General features: G+C 38.2%; 1 protein-coding gene across 4 annotated transcripts in view; it reads right to left on the reverse strand.

Annotated features, from left to right (window-relative positions):
• Positions 1–10,272, reverse strand: part of LOC101739504 (uncharacterized) — a 32,127-nt gene extending 21,855 nt beyond the window's left edge. For 2 of the 4 annotated variants that reach the window (XR_009974687.1, XM_038015161.2), the window contains exon 1: positions 9,956–10,272. The gene's annotated coding sequence lies outside the window, so the exon portion shown is untranslated. The remainder of the gene's footprint in view (positions 1–9,955) is intronic. The other 2 variants (XM_038015162.2, XM_062671808.1) reach the window with 2 other exon arrangements.
• Positions 10,273–10,777: the final 505 nt, after the last annotated feature.

Here is a 10,777-nt window from a genome sequence, read left to right on the forward strand (position 1 = left end):
TTATTCGAGAGGAGCTACAGAACTTGTTTAAGATGAGTTTCCTGCCCAAGCTAATGGAAGTTCAGAACGCTGTGTCAACCTTGGAATCTTCGCTATCATTCTTTAACGAAGAATTGGAAAGGATCAGATCTGTGCAGGGTGTTCAATCTGCAACAATGAAACAATTGGAGCGAGAATGTGAAGATCTCCGTGTGAACAATCGCGGTCTTATGGCCAAAGTTGCTTTTCTGGATCAACAGTCGCGGTCCTCCAATATCGAGATCCAGTGTGTTCCTGAGCACAAGCAGGAGAACTTAATGAACATCGTGCAACAGTTGGGAAGAACAATAAAGTGTGCTATCGGCGAGAATAGTATCCAACACTGTTCGAGAATGGCTAAATTAAACAGCACTAGTCCCCGTCCCCGGTCTATACTCGTAAGATTCAATAGCCAACGCCTTCGTGACGAGTTCCTGGCATGTACAACCAAGTTCAACAAAAGCAACCAGAATGACAAACTGAATACTAGTCACCTAGGTATCGGTGGAAATAAGAAATCCGCAATCTACGTTGCTGAGCACCTAAGTCCTGAAAATAAGGCACTTCATGCCGCAGCCCGCACCAAGGCAAAAGAACTGAACTACAGGTACGTGTGGGTGCGAGATGGACGCATCTACATGCGCAAAAATGACGAAAGTAAATATCTCTACGTTAAGAATATCGATTTGTTGAATAATTTGTCATAAGCTGGCTACACTTGCCATACCATTACTATAGGGCGCTCTTCATAATCTTAACGTGTATTACCAAAACGTTAGAGGCTTAAGAACAAAGACAGTTGAGTTTTTTGGGAATGTGGTCTGTTGTGGTTTCGATGTGGTAATATTGACGGAGACCTGGCTGAACAGTGGTATTATGGATAACGAACTCTTTGACGATCGCTATATACTGTACAGGAGAGATCGAGAAAGTCGGGGGTTCCACAGCACCAAGGAGGGAGGGGGCACGTTAATTGCAGTGTCTACGCGTTTCAGATCGTTTCGCTTGTTCGATCGCGAATCGGATTGTGAGGATCTCTGGGTCAAGCTTGAGTTGCGTGATACTAAGAACAGATTGAAATACTTATACATCTGCGCTGTTTACCTACCTCCACCTGCTCAATTTCATATACTAGAATGTTTCATTAATAACTCCAATCGTACATTGGATGATCACAGCGGCGAGGCCCTTATAGTGGGGGACTTTAATATGAGCGGCATAAATTGGATAAAAATGCATACGTCTAGCCTTTCATGTGAAACTACAAATAGTTTACTGTACAATGAGCTCATTGATTTCATGTCACTCAACAACTTGGGTCAGTACAATTCCTGCTTGAATTCTCGAGGTAAAATATTAGATCTTATACTAAGTACCATAACTATTTCAGAGCTTGAAGCGTGCCCAGATCCACTCTCGGTTATTGATCCTCTTCATCCTCCACTACAGTTCTGTGTTACTCTTGAGTGCTCTGAGTCCTTACTGCCAATATGCTCTTCTAAATTACACTTTTACAAAGCAGACTATAACAAAATTGTTAGTGACTTAAGTGCTATCCCATGGGAGGATGAATTGACGGCCTGTGCTACGGTTGATGATATGGTCGCAGTATTTTATTCCTACCTAAGAGTGTTAGTAAAGCGGCACGTTCCTAAATTTGTACCACGCAACAATCATAGCCCCATCTGGTTTTCAAGCATACTAATTAGAACGCTTAAAGAAAAACTTAAGTACAGGTCGAGATTTCGCAAATTCGGTAATCCCCGCGACGAATTAACCTTTGTGTTGCTCAGGAAACGCTGTTCTAAGTTATTACATCTAAATTATACCAGATACTTGGAGAATCTGGAGTCGTCTTTAGCATCTAACCCTAAGTTAATTTGGTCCTTTGTAAAGCATAAAAGAAGTGGAAAAATTACATTGCCCGGCGAAATGTCTCTTGACGACACTACAGCAACGAATGGATCTAGTATCTGTAATCTTTTTGCTGCCCATTTCTCCTCAGTCTATAATACGACCAGCATACACAGCTTTATTGAGTCTGTTGAGTCTTCAAATATGAATTTCTTGACATGCATTTCTGTCACCAAGTCTCAGATTTACAGGGTTTTAAAAAGACTTGATGTAAACAAGGGAGCGGGCTCAGATGGTTTACCGTCTATATTTGTTTCCAGGTGTGCTTACGCATTAAGCTCACCACTTTCAATTATTTTTAATAAATCTCTGAGCTCTGGTGTATTTCCTTTGGCTTGGAAACAATCACTGATTTTGCCGCTATTTAAGAGTGGAGACACCGGCATGGTGAAGAACTATAGGCCTATCTCCATTCTAACGGTTTTTGCTAAAGTTTTCGAAATGGTGTTGTATCCCGTTTTGTCTTGGCATTTTAGACAGATTTTTGCTACGGAGCAGCATGGGTTCATTAAGGCAAGATCCACAACTACGAACTTGATGTCCTTTGTCGAGGACTTGACTCAAGGTGTTGACCATGGAGATTCATTAGACACTATATACACAGATTTTAGTAAGGCCTTCGACAGAGTTAACCACAATTTACTGCTGTCGAAGCTGTCATCGTACGGGATTGCTGGTACACTTTTGCATTGGCTTCAATCATATTTAACGAACAGATCGTCCACGGTTGTTGCGGGGGGTCACTCGTCGATGTCCTTCCCAGTTTTGTCTGGGGTTCCCCAAGGCTCTCATTTGGGTCCTCTACTTTTTAATGCATTCATCAACGACATTGGCTCGTGTTTTCGTAGCACAAAGTTCTATATGTTCGCCGACGACTTAAAATTCTTCAGGAAAGTAAACTCATCTCTTGACTCTGAATTATTGCAGAGGGATTTGGACAGTTTGTTTGGCTGGTGCAGTGCGAATGGCATGAGTCTGAATATCAGTAAATGCTATGTAATTCGTTTTACTAGAAAAAGACGCTCATTTTCCCGAACGTATCATATTAATGGTGCACCACTATCTGAGGTAGACTCTATTAGGGATCTGGGTGTGACCATTGATAGTAAGCTGCAATTCAGCACACATATTCAGAATATTACCAGAAAGAGCTTTAAAACATTGGGATTTATATTTCGCAATTGCAAAGATTTCAAAAAACCAAACACTAAGATCACAATTTATAATGCTCTCGTACGCAGTACCTTGGAATATTGCTGCATTGTGTGGAATCCTTACTATGAAATATACAAGAAACGATTGGAAAGTGTCCAGAAACGGTTTTTATGGTACTTATCTTACAACTACAATCTGGGTAGGAAGTTACCCAGCTATGAAGATAGACTTTGCCACTTTAATTTAGACTCTCTTCTAAACCGGAGAAAACTAATGGGGGGTATATTTCTGTACAAACTAATTCATGGAATAACCGACACACCTAATCTATTAGCCCAGATAAAAATATCAGCCCCTAAGTACCAACCAAGAACGAAGAAATATAAACCGTTTATAAGAAAGCCCGCTCGTTCGAATTTAGGTGCTTACTCTCCCTTAAACAGAATCCTTTGGGACTACAATAATGTCCACGGTAGCGCGGTCTCCGTCAATGTTCCTTCGGAGTTGTCCGATTGCGCTGAACTTATTTTAAGTGAAATAGATGTTTTTTCAAATTGTCTCACTACTTACAGGAAAAATCTGTCGCGGATCATCTCCCAATTAAATTAATCTTAAGCAATGAATGAAATGTATCCAATTCTTAGCTGTATATTTTATTTTTATTTTTGATGTTAATGCAATGTCGATTGCACCTATAATTGAGGTGACATCTGCCATGAACTTTTGTCAATTTGTCAATGTTTTGTATTGATGATCACTTTGTTGGTGCAACTTATTAAATAAATAAATAAATAAATATTAAGTTGAATACAATGTAGGTAATGTCAGCGCTTAAAAATTGCCCGCAGGAAGTTTTATCGTTATTGTGTTACCTGTAAAACAATATAAGTCCGAGGTTCCAGTAATTTTAGTTTAATTTAATTTTGGTTTACGCATTTAGTTATTGTTACTTTGTTATAAATGAACTAAAAAATTCTCAACGAGGCATGAGCAACTAGAATACGTATTTGACCGAATGAAATCAGAAGCACTATATATACTTTAATAATTCATAATAGATTCATAATAAATGAAAGCTGAAATGTTGCGAGCAAGACATGTCATCGTGTTCTTGACCCATAAGAGTCCGTGCCTTTTTTTTTTATTGCTTAGTTGAGTGGACGAGCTCACAGCCCACCTGGTATTAAGTGGTTACTGGAGTCCATAGACATCTACGACGTAAATGCGCCACCCACCTTGATATATAAGTTCTAAGGTCTCAGTGTAGTTACAACGGCTACCCCACCCTTCAAACCGAAACGCATTACTGCTTCACGGCAGAAATAGGCGGGGTGCTGGTACCTACCCGTGTGAACTCACAAGAGGTCCTACCACCAGTAATTACGCAAATTATAATTTTGCGGGTTTGATTTTTATTACAAGATGTTATTCCTTCACCGTGGAAGTCAATCGTGAACACTTGTTGAGTACGTATTTCATTAGAAAAATTGGTACCCGCCTGCGGGATCGAACACCGTTGCATCGCTCGATACGAATGCACCGGACGTCTTATCCTTTAGGCCACGACGACTCAAATAATATAATTTGTGTTTTTCAGTAATTTCACTCTTATTTTTTTTGCTTATATGGTTGGACGACTTCACAGCCCACCTGGTGTTAAGTGGTTACTGGAGCCCATAGGCATCTACAACGTAAATGCGCCACCCACCTTGAGAAGGTGGGTTCTAAGGTCTCAAGTATAGTTACAACGACTGCTCCAACCTTCAAACCGATACGCATTACTGTTTCACGGCAGACATAGGCAGGGCGGTGGTACCTACCCGCGCGGACTCACAAGAGGTTCTACCACCAGTAAAAGGTCCTACCACCACTCTATTCTATGTACAAAAAATATATTTGACGATTACGTGTGCAGTATATCTTAGAATGAAAACGTATAAGGTAGTTTTAAAACAAATTGCCCATATTAATGATGTTATGTCATTTATTATCATTATGAAATTCTAATCTGAATATGCAATAATGTAAGTTTATAATTACTTTGTATTATTAATTTAATCAAACAAAATTAACATAGTCTTACGAATTAGAATAGGAGTCAATAACTTTTAAATTTTAAAGAATTTCATTTTTGAGGTTCATCGTGGTATTCTAATTCAAATTACTTAAGGTGTATAAGAAAAAACATGTTAATTTTATTATCAGATCGAACGAATGAACCGAGACAATTTATTAAAGAAATAGACAGGAAGGAAATATTCATAGTGTGATTCTATGCGAGCAGGTAACACCACTTTATACCAGGTGGCTCATTAGCTCGTTCGCTCAATAGAAGCAATAAAATAAAAAGACCTTTCGCTCCATAACTCGTGCGACCTTCTTATGAAGCCAATACTGAGTATCCAACATTACATAGTCTGTACACGGTTCATTTTGGCTTGATCTGTATGTTCGGATCAATAATGCAATGTAATGATATTTTAATTTAGTCACCTATTTTTTTTTTATTGCTTAGATGGGTTACGACCTGATGTTATGTGGTTACTGGAGCCCATAGACATCTACATCGTAAATGCGCCACCCACCTTGAAAATTCCGGACGTCAGAACAATTTTAACTTTTGCGACGTTTAAAAATTGGTGACATTACAGAAAATACGTGTCCGTGACCTAGTATTATCACGAACATCATCACAACTCACAATTAACATTGGCAGCAAAACACGTTATCTTAAAAATAAACTGTAATTATTTGTCAGTCATATTAATACATGCATAACATGGAATATGTTTACCGTTGGCAGATTTTAAGCAATTATTGTGTGACATTACCACCTGGTGTGAGCATGAAGTTGTCATGTATGTGTCATGTATGTACGTCTAGTTCTTGAATTTTCACAAAGGACAATATAAATTACACTAAAATATAATTAATAATTTTTTTTATTGCCCTTGTAGGCAGACGAGCATACGGCCCACCTGATGGTGAGTGGTTACCGTCGCCCATCGACTTCAGCAATGCCAGGGGCAGAGCCAAGCCGCTGCCTACCGCTATTTACTGGCAACTGAAACATATAGGTATCTTAGCTAACATATACCGTGTAATATTAGGATTCTGTGTATAAACGAGACTGGACGAATGGTATTAACATAATTGGAGGTCGTCAGCTACAGTCAACCGGTTCGGTGATTCGAGGTTCGGATATGATGTCATCACTGACATCATGAGGTTGCGACCCGTCCACCTTAAGACGACATGTCAACGTTGCATTGGAATGCTGTTCATTCTAAGAAGTTTCAATTTGGAAGACCAAATTGAAACGAGTAAAGTCTTCGCGGTAGAAATAATCAAATCGGTGACACCACCCGAACTCTACAACATTTATCTGTTCCAATGTAGCCAATTCTCTAGCATCACTGACTGGACTTGCATAGAAGACCCTCTGGAACTTCTGTGTATACCTTTGCTAGTTTTACTGAAATATTTACTTTGAAAAAATACCTCTGATACCGGTTGAATAAAGTTAAGTTAAGAAATATTTAATGTGCTATTTAATGTGCCATCTATCTATCGGTCACATTTCTAGGTCGATATAGGCATACTTATAAATTATTATGTAGGTAGGCTAATTACATATCCGACCGCGATCGGGCAACGTAAAGCCGCCGCGCTGTCACCCGAAGCATGTCTTGTCGAATTTCCGGTTTCACTCTTGGTGCTTTTAGGACTCTCAAGCACCGGTCACCGTCCTCGACGAACTCGACGATTACGACGAAGAGTTCGACGAGCGAACTAACTCATAGACACAGTCCACTGAGTTTCTCGGCGGCTCTTCTCAATGGGTCACGATTCCAATCCGATTAGATTCTGCGAAGCATTGCTCTTGCTAGGGCTAGTGTTTGCAAATTCTCTCAAGTTGAGCCCGTGAGCTCACCTACCCGCCCGGGCATAACTGGAATAGACTTTTAGGATACCAGCGAATACGTAGGGAAAAAAAATCAACTTGAGTGATACCACCACCCTAACACCCTATTTATCTAGTACAAGAAAGAGTTTTGACAGACGGCATATGCTATAAATGATACCTAAACGCATTCAATATAAACATAGTGGTGCCAGTTAATAGAGATATATTCTGCTTGAGTGGCGGGTAGCCTGATATTAAGAGACGATCTCCGAGATCATTCAGAGCATCTCCATCAATGAGTACTATTCAGAAGCATCGTTTATACTAGCATACTATTTTTTTGTTTGTATTTAAAGAGTCTCTAGAAAGAATAGTGCTCGTATTCTAAATAAATGTTTCATCAGTTCAAAGCTACAGTATAAAGCAATTTTGATGACTATATGATCCACATTTAATTTACTAACAATTATTGAAACGAAGTCGCGACTTCCAAAGATCCAAGATAATAAATATCTTGCTATTGATCAGAAAATACATATTGTAACGACTGCCTCCTGGAGTTGTATTTTTTTTTTGCCTATACCACCTCCGTCTGTAGTGGCAATACTGTTACCAATTTTACTAACAAACTACATAATTACCAGAATTAGGCCTATCTTTATCGCGAACCGTTAAGGATAAAATTTGCAGGTTGTATAATCGTTATATTAGTGTATTTGCTGCTACCTTAAATTTTAATTTTAATTCACGCTGTGTTTATTTGATTCGATAATCCCTTAATATCAGGTTCACTGTAAACCATTATGACAATTTTAAGTATCATAGTAAATTAACGTGGCATTTCACAACAGAAAGCTGACCTTACTTAGCTGCTGGTATATAAACATTTTGCAAACTATACCCTCAGACACAGCCCACTGAGTTTCTCGCCGGATCTTCTCAGTGGGTCGCGTTTCCGATCCGGTGGTAGATAGCAACGTCGTCAGGTTTGAACCCCGTGAGCTCACCTACTAGTTAAGGTTACGCTGGAATAGCCTCTCAAGGCTACCAGCTTAGGTAGGAAAAAAAAAGGCAAACTATATATACAGGTGTGGTGATATCCATTTTGTTATTTTAATTAAATTGTAAAAGGAGTTTCTAATATCTAGGTCGGCGCACCCTAATTCGAAGTAGCGCACACCCGTCGTTACCTAGGGAGGGTGAGCCCTACCCTACCCCCATAAACGGACATCGACTTTATAGGCCTTTCCTTAAAAAATACTGTTAGCCTAGATGAAATGATAAAGTAAATTATCATAGTAAATAATTGAGCACCTTGGTCGTCCGTTGACCACGAAATCTGTGAAGTATTTAAAACATCAGAAATATCATCATAATTTAAAAAATGAGAGAGAGATTAAATTGTAAAATTATATTTAATTACATCTATAACTCACGAAAACCGAAGATAATAATTAAAGGAAATTGTTTTACTTGGACAATCATAGTTTATTTTGTTACAGGTTTCTATAGGTAGTTGCAGAAATTATTATAAGCTCGAAAACGAACTAATTTTGTATTTCATTGACAAATTAATTTCTCATAGATCTTGAAACATACTTTAAATTTTTCAGTTGAAAATTTCATGAAAGATCACGGCCTATCAAGTGTTAACTGGTTACGGGAGGCAATAGACATCACAACGTAAATACCACTTGTATAATATTTATATACGTAAATATTAAATGACCAGTCTACATTTTAGCGGACAACGGTTGTCCCAAAATTCATGACAGAACGCATAACTGCATCATGATCGATATAGGTAAGTTGGTGATATCTACCTGGGCAGGCTTACATTGCGCTGTGGGGTAGGAACACATAGCCGACCCCTAATCAAATAGTCATCATTATATTAGTATTAAATTCAGTTCCAAGTTGCTTTCTCAAAGTTGTATTCTGGTGTCGTGTTCAATCATGCACCTACTGCGTTTTCTCGAACCTATGATGCATCTTTTCATTCGTTACACTTTTCAAGATGGACCAGATTTTTTCTTTTAATAGTGCCATTGCTACTGGTAAGTCATCGCTGTATGTTTCATGGAACTTTTTGTTCTTGAAATCATCAGAATACGTGGTCCCTCATATGTACATACATACGTACAGTCAAACATTAACTGATAGGAAACGACCATACAAATAATTTACTCGTCAGTTCAGGTTCTTACTAGACTGTTATCTATATACCTACCTAGCCTACCTATAGAGCCTTGCAGTAGTAAAAACTCTGGTCATGTGCCTTATGCTGATGTTTAGTTAAATAAAATCACTATTATGTGTTATTCCTCCTCTATAAAAATAAAAACCAGTATAGGTGTGCCTTTGTCTTCTATTGCAATTAATTTTTGTACAGTTGTTGGCACTCCGGGGAAGGTTTCGAAGTAACATCAAAGAGCAATAGATGGCGTGCGAGTAGTTTCAAGAAATCGATGTTTTTCATACATGTAGATATTGTATAGATACAACGAAATATGTATAAACTCTCTTTCTTTCTCTCAATCGTGTCACTCATGACAGAGTGGTCAAGATCGTCATGTAGTGTTGGAGGCGGTATAGACTCTCTCTAATAGACCGTGTTTCCAAAATAATTAGTAAATACAAAATATCATGAAATTATTCAAAATTAGTAAACTGAACAATGCACACTTCAAATATCTGAACTTGTAATTTATAAATAAGTATAATTGATGACTGTGTCCGTAGTTACAAAGTGGATTTAGAATTAAGAACATTGAGAAATATAAAATTTTGTTTGGTCTTAAAAATAATGAAATGTTTTAAAACATTGATTGTCAGAAACCAATCGACACACTACAATAACGAAGAAACTATGCACATACATAACATTTACATTTTTAGCTTATTTTTATTTATTAATCGGGCCGGTTTAAATATTCGAGCGTATAAGTAAAAAAATATTACCAAGGCTTTTCGAAGATTCTTCACTACCTATTGTCTCTAAGCGTCAATTGTGAATCCTTTACAACTAAGATTATTGTAATACACTAAATTCACCTTTAATTTTATATTTTAAAATCCACTTTACACGGCACAATTCCTACGTCCGCTATGGAGCAGAAACTTGTTACAACTTCGGACAAGTAGCTAAACTCGGCCGAAGCTACGCACGACTCTGGCTGGCGGCTACCGCACGTTTGGATAGGCTGAACGAACACGCTTTTCGTAACTGTTTGGTACATAATATCGTTGCGTTGCCGCTTCGTACTGAATTTAGCAGCAGAATAATCATTACCCTCGACATATTTTAGAACTGCCATGGAAAATCAGTATCTTAAAAGGAAAATTGCATTGAAAGCGGTTTTTGATGCCTAGCAAGGAGACAGCGCAATGATTTTACTCGGTAGGTATGCTTAAATTTCATTAACTAGTATGGGGCCATTAAATCTAACGGCTTTTTTGTTTTTGTGTATAAATTATGAATAAAACGAGGTTGTGCTACATTTTTTATTTACGTTGGGAAGTATTTAAGATACTTGATACTTTGATTAAGATACGTTGATATCTTTTCCCCCTAGTGAGCCAATGGCGAAATATGTAATTCAGTTTTTGAGGTAAAATGAACGCCTAACTGACTAAAAACTCAGGGTGTGTTCGTAAATCGGCAACTCACGAAGCGCTAGTTAAAACTCAAGAACAGCAATTCCTGAAAAGTTTACAGAAACAAACCGTAACCTTCACGGGCCCTTGCTGAAAATCCCACACCGACACTAGCGAGAATGCATC

This window comes from Bombyx mori, chromosome 13 (assembly GCF_030269925.1).
Source record: "Bombyx mori chromosome 13, ASM3026992v2".
Taxonomy (NCBI): Eukaryota; Metazoa; Arthropoda; class Insecta; order Lepidoptera; family Bombycidae; genus Bombyx; species Bombyx mori.